This window comes from Rhinoderma darwinii, chromosome 4, assembly GCF_050947455.1.
Source record: "Rhinoderma darwinii isolate aRhiDar2 chromosome 4, aRhiDar2.hap1, whole genome shotgun sequence".
In the NCBI taxonomy this organism is placed as follows: Eukaryota; Metazoa; Chordata; class Amphibia; order Anura; family Rhinodermatidae; genus Rhinoderma; species Rhinoderma darwinii.
The window spans coordinates 7,870,330-7,876,124 of NC_134690.1; positions in this window are offsets into that span (position 1 = coordinate 7,870,330).

Sequence of the window (5,795 nt, forward strand, 5' to 3'; positions counted from 1 at the left end):
TCTGGGATGTGAATTTTTTTTATTAGGGGCTGTAAATTAAGTAAGTAAACCAAAAAACCAATACTTACCTCTCCTCGCCTCCGGAGATCCAGCGCCGACGCTCCGGTGGTTATATACATAACCAGCAGTCATATGTTGTATTTCTTGCATTATGCCAGAAACACGATTCCTCATTGGAGAGCCCAGCCGAGCCCTCTGATTGGATGCAGGGGTCACGTGCTAGTAAACAATCACTGGACGTCAGCGCTGGATCGCCGGGGGGCAAGGATAGGTAAGTACTGCTTTTTTTGTTTATCTATTTCATTTCCAGCCCCTAATGAAAAGAGAAGGGCAGCAAGAAGCAGGCGAGTAATGCGGGCCTGCAGAATCAGACAACACACAGGAACTGTTTGTAGTCTGTTACCGTGGAGACACATGGGTCTGCATAGGAGATGTATACACAAAATGGGGAAAAAAATGTTTAACCCCTTCCCTCTTTGGGCACTTTTGACCTTCCTGACAGAGCCTCATTTTTCAAATCTGACATGTTTCACTTTATGTGGTAATAACTCCGCAATGCTTTTACCTATCCAAGCGATTCTGAGATTGTTTTCTTGTGACACATTGGACTTTATGTTACTGGCAAAATTTCAGTATTTAATTGTGAAAAACACCAAAATTTAGCGAAAAATTGCAAAAATTAGCATTTTTCTCAATTTAAATGTATCTGCTTGTAAGACAGATAGTAATACCACACAAAAATTTTGCTAATTAACATCCCCCATATGTCTACTTTAGTTTAGCAGCGTTTTTTGAACATCATTTTATTTTTCTAGGACGTTACAAGGCTTAGAACTTTAGCTGCAATTTCTCACATTTTCAAGAAAATTTCAAAATGCTATTTTTACAGGGGCCAGTTCAGTTGTGAAGTGGCTTTGAGGGCCTTAGATATTAGAAACCCCCAATAAGTCACCCCATTTTAAAAACTGCACCCCTCAAAGTATTCAAAACAGCATTTAGAAAGTTTCTTAACCCTTTAAACATTGCGCAGCAATTAAAGCAAAGTAGAGGTGATATTTACAAATTTCATTTTTTTTTGCAGAAATTAATTTTTAATCCCTTTTTTTTTGTAAAACAGAAGGTTTTACCAGAGAAACGCAACTCAATATTTGTTGCCCAGGTTCTGCAGATTTAGGAAATATCCCACATGTGGCCCTGGTGTGCTTATGGACTGAAGCACCGGCCTCCGAAGCAAAGGAGCACCTAGTGGATTTTGGGGCCTCCTTTTTATTAGAATATATTTTAGGCACCATGTCACGTTTGAAGGGCTCTTGTGGTACCAAAACAGTGGAAATCCTCATAAGTGGCACTATTTTGGAAACTACACCCTTTGAGGAAATTATCTAGGGGTATAGTGAGCATTTTGACCCCACTGGTTATTTGCAGAAATTTTTGGAAGTAGGCAGTGAAAATTAAAATCTATATTTTTTCAAAGAAAATGTAGGTTTAGCTAATTTTTTCTCAATTCCACGATGACTAAAAGAGAAAAAGCTCCACCAAATTTTTAAAGCAATTTCTCCCGAGTAAAACAATACCCCACATGTGGTCATAAATGGCTGTTTGGACACACGGCAGGGCTCAGAAGAGAAAGAGCGCCATTTGGCTTTTGGAGCTCAAATTTAGCAGGAATAGTTAGCAGAGGCCATGTCGCATATGCAAAGCCCCTGAGGGGCCAAAACAGTGGAAACCCCCCACAAGTGACCCCATTTTGGAAACTACACCCCTTGAGGAAATTATCTAGGGGTATAGTGAGCATTTTGACACCACCGATCTTTTGCAGAAACAATTGGAAGTAGGCAGTGAACATGAAAATCTACATTTTTTCAATGAAAATGTAGGTTTAGCTAATTTGTTCTCAATTCCACGATGTCTAAAAGAGAAAAAGCTCCACAATATTTGTAAAGCAATTTCTCCCGACTAAAACAATACCCCACATGTGGTCATAAACGGTTGTTTGGAGACACGGCAGGGCTCAGAAGGGAAAGAGCGCCATTTGGCTTTTGGAGCTCAAATTTAGCAGGAATAGTTAGCAGAGGCCATGTCACATTTGCAAAACCCATGAGGGGCCAAAACAGTGGAAACCCCCCACAAGCGACCCCATTTTGGAAACTACACCCCTTGAGGAAATTATCTAGGGGTATAGTGAGCATTTTGACCCCACAGTTTTTTTGCAGACATTTCTGGAAGTAGGCAGTGAAAATGAAAATCTACATTTTTTCAAAGAAAACGTAGGTTTAGCTAATTTTTTCTCATTTCCACGAGGACTAAAGGAGAAAAAGTTCCACAACATTTGTAAAGCAATTTCTCCCGAGTAAAACAGTACCCCACATGTGGTCATAAACGGCTGTTTGGACACACGGCAGGGCTCAGAAGCGCCATTTGACTTTTGGAACAAGGATTTAGCTGTATATGTGTGTGGACGCATTGGTATAATAAAGGGGTTAATGAAGCATGAAATGACTAATTTATGGCTGTATGGTACTCTTTGAAGCAATCCTTGATACACAGGCCTGGCTTTTCGGGGCAGGTTTCACAGTGGTAAATAGTGTCTTTTCTTATTCCCCTTTTGGAACACACTCTGCACCTTTTTTGTGTCCTTCCCTTCTTTGCAATTTGGGGCACTTCATTGGGGAAATGTTGCCCTGGTACAATGCGTGGAGTATCGCTACCAGCAGATGTGCTTGGGCCCTCCCCTGCCTGGTTCCCAAATAGAAGTGCCTTGATCACCACCTCTTGGAAGTTAAGGAATGTCCCTGTCCGGCCTGAACATCGGGATAGTACGTAAGCATTATACATTGCCATCTGTATAATGTGCACGTACAGATTTTTGTACCATGTCTTTGTTTTCCGCAGGGCACTATAAGGCTTCAGTACTTGATCAGAGAGATCAACCCCGCCCATGTACTTATTGTAGCCCAGGATGCAATTTGGCTTCTGGGTCACTGTGGTGGTACCTCGTTCAGGGACAGGGGTGCTGCCGCTGCCATCAATTGTGATCAATAGAAGGACATCCCTCTTGTCCTTATATTTGACGAACAGCATGTTCTCGCTGCATAGTCCCTGCTCTCACCCCTTCTGAGGCTTTGGCTAAGCAGTGTTTTAGGGAGGCCTCTCTGATTTTTGCGCACAGTACCGCATGCTACAGGACTTCTGGCAGAAAGGCACCTAAATAGTGGGATGCTGGTATAGAAGTTATCGACGTAAAGGTGATAACCCTTGTCCAGCAATGGGTGCATCAAATCCCACACTATTTTCCCACTAACTCCCAGGACGGGGGGGGGCATTCTGGGGGTTCAATAATAGAGTCCTTCCCTTCGTAAACCCTAAACCTGTGTGTATACCCAGATGTACTCTCTCACAGTTTGTACAATTTAATTCCATACCTTGCCCTCTTATTGGGAAGGTATTGGCGGGAATTTAAGCCTCCCCTTAAAATGAACAAGGGACTCGTCTATGGAAATATATTTATCGGGGGTGTACACTTGTGAAAATTTGGTGGAGAAATGATCAATGAGTGGCCTGATTTTAAAAAGACGGTCAAATGTGGGGTCGTCCTGGGGCGGGCACTGTGCATTATCATTATAATGCAAGAATTTTAAAATGGCTTCAAAGCGAGTCCGGGTCATGGCCATGCGGTAAATTGGGGTGCTGTACAAAATATCCGCACTCCAGTACTGCCTAACCTCTGGCTTCCTCACTAGTCCCATATGCAGCACAAGGCCCCAAAATGTCATCATCTCCGCTGCATCTACTGGGGTCCACCTAACAAATGATGAAGTGGGGTTTTGGGTTAAAAATTGTTGGGCGTACAGATTCGTCTGGGCCACCATTAAATTAACAAACTCCTCAGAGAAAAAGACCTTGAAAAAGTCCATTTCTGTGAGGCCTTCAGTCTCAAACTGAATTGCTGAGCTGCCTATAAAATCAGGAATTTGAGGCTCATAATTTTCGGGGAGTGGAGTCCACACGGGATCAATCATTGGGTTGGCTCAGCTGCTCTCCTGGGTCGCCTTTGGGGGGGTTCCTAATCACTGGAGGAGGAAGAGGAGGAAACTAAAAGGAGTGGGGCATGTTCTTCCTCTCCCTCGCTGGCCGACTCAGTGTCAGAGGCAATGATGGCGTATGCCCCCTCGACTGAATACATCCTTCTGGACGATTGAGACATTTTGATTTATTACAGGGGGTTGTGTGGTGTTTTTACAGGTGTAATCAACTTATTTTTACACAGGGGGGGGTGTGTATGTGTGGTGTTTTTACACGTGTATAGTGAACAGAAATTAGAAGAAAAAAAAAATTGGATTTACTGTACGATCGTCAGTTAGAAAAAAACAACGGAACGTCCGTCAGTAACCGAGGCTAACTATTACTAAAAAAAAAACTGTAGTCTAACTAACTTGCTACGCCACTATGGAAAGCTGCGGGTGAAAAAAAGACCTAAAAAAACCTGCGTAAAAAAATGACCACAGATGCTGATAAACTAATCAGCAGTCTGTGGCCGCAGGGCGCACACAGGGAGATGGTGCAAATTTATAATTGGAAAAAAAATAACAAAAATAAAAAATTCCTGGACCAAAAGTTGAGCACAAATGCCGATCAGTGATGGCGGTCACTGATCAGTGCTCAGCGGGCACAGGACCCACACAGGTAATTGGTGTGGGTGAAAAAAAAGGCACAAAGAAAGAACCTGCGGGAAAAAAAAACACGGATGCTGATCAGTGATGGCGGTCACTAACCAGCACTTCGTGGCCGCAGGGCGCACGCAGGGAGATGGTGCAAATTAAAAAAAAAAAACCCTGCGCCAAAAATTGAGCACAGATGCTGATCAGTGATGGTGGTCACTGATCAGCGCTCAGTGGGCACAGGACTCGGACAGGGAGGGGGTGGATAGGGACAGGCCCAAGGGCAGGGACAGGGCCAAAAAAATCTGTCTGATCACAAAAAAAAAAAAAAAAAAGGTGATCAGACAGAAGCAGCAAAAGGGCTTTCTTATTTTTCACACAGTAGTGCAGGATGCACTACAAATTCCAGAAAATCCGCAGCAGACACTCTCAACCGCTCTGCACGCCACCATTCCAGTTTGAGGCAGCGTGCAGAGCGGTTGAGAGTGTCTGCTGCCTGGTGCACTGATTGGTCAACACTGCCTGGTGCACTGATTGGTCGGTCGTTACAGACCGACCAATCAGATCGCTCCTAGAGGTGGCATCACTGCCACCTCCCTAGGTGACGTTGGTGGCGATGGGTGTTGTCTTAGACAGCACCAATCGCCACTGTCTAACTGTGCCCTGTGACTCCAGGGCGCAGTTTTAACAAAAATCCCTGCTATTGGCCGGTCAGAATTGACCGGCCAATAGCAGCGATCGCCGATGCGGGGGGGCCAAAACGGCACCCTGGGCGAGTAGTAGAGATGGCTGCTGTCATGGACAGCAGCCATCTTTACTTTGTCACGGTGCAATTAGCACCGATGACCGTTTCCCGTTGCGCCGTACATGTACGGCGCTTTGCGGGAAGCACCTCCCGACAGCGCCGTATATATACGGCGGATGTCGGGAAGGGGTTAATTAGGTTTTAAAGATATATACACACCCTTAAGGCCAGGTGAGGAGACTCCCATCTTGACGTGGTTGATTTTGGTGTCCTGCGTGCACCGGTCTCGTGGACCATGACTTGTTATGGACTTTAGATTATCAGTATCAGATTTCGGACCCTCGTGTCGGCTCATAGGTGTCATTGCTAAATAAGAATGCAAATCAGAGGAA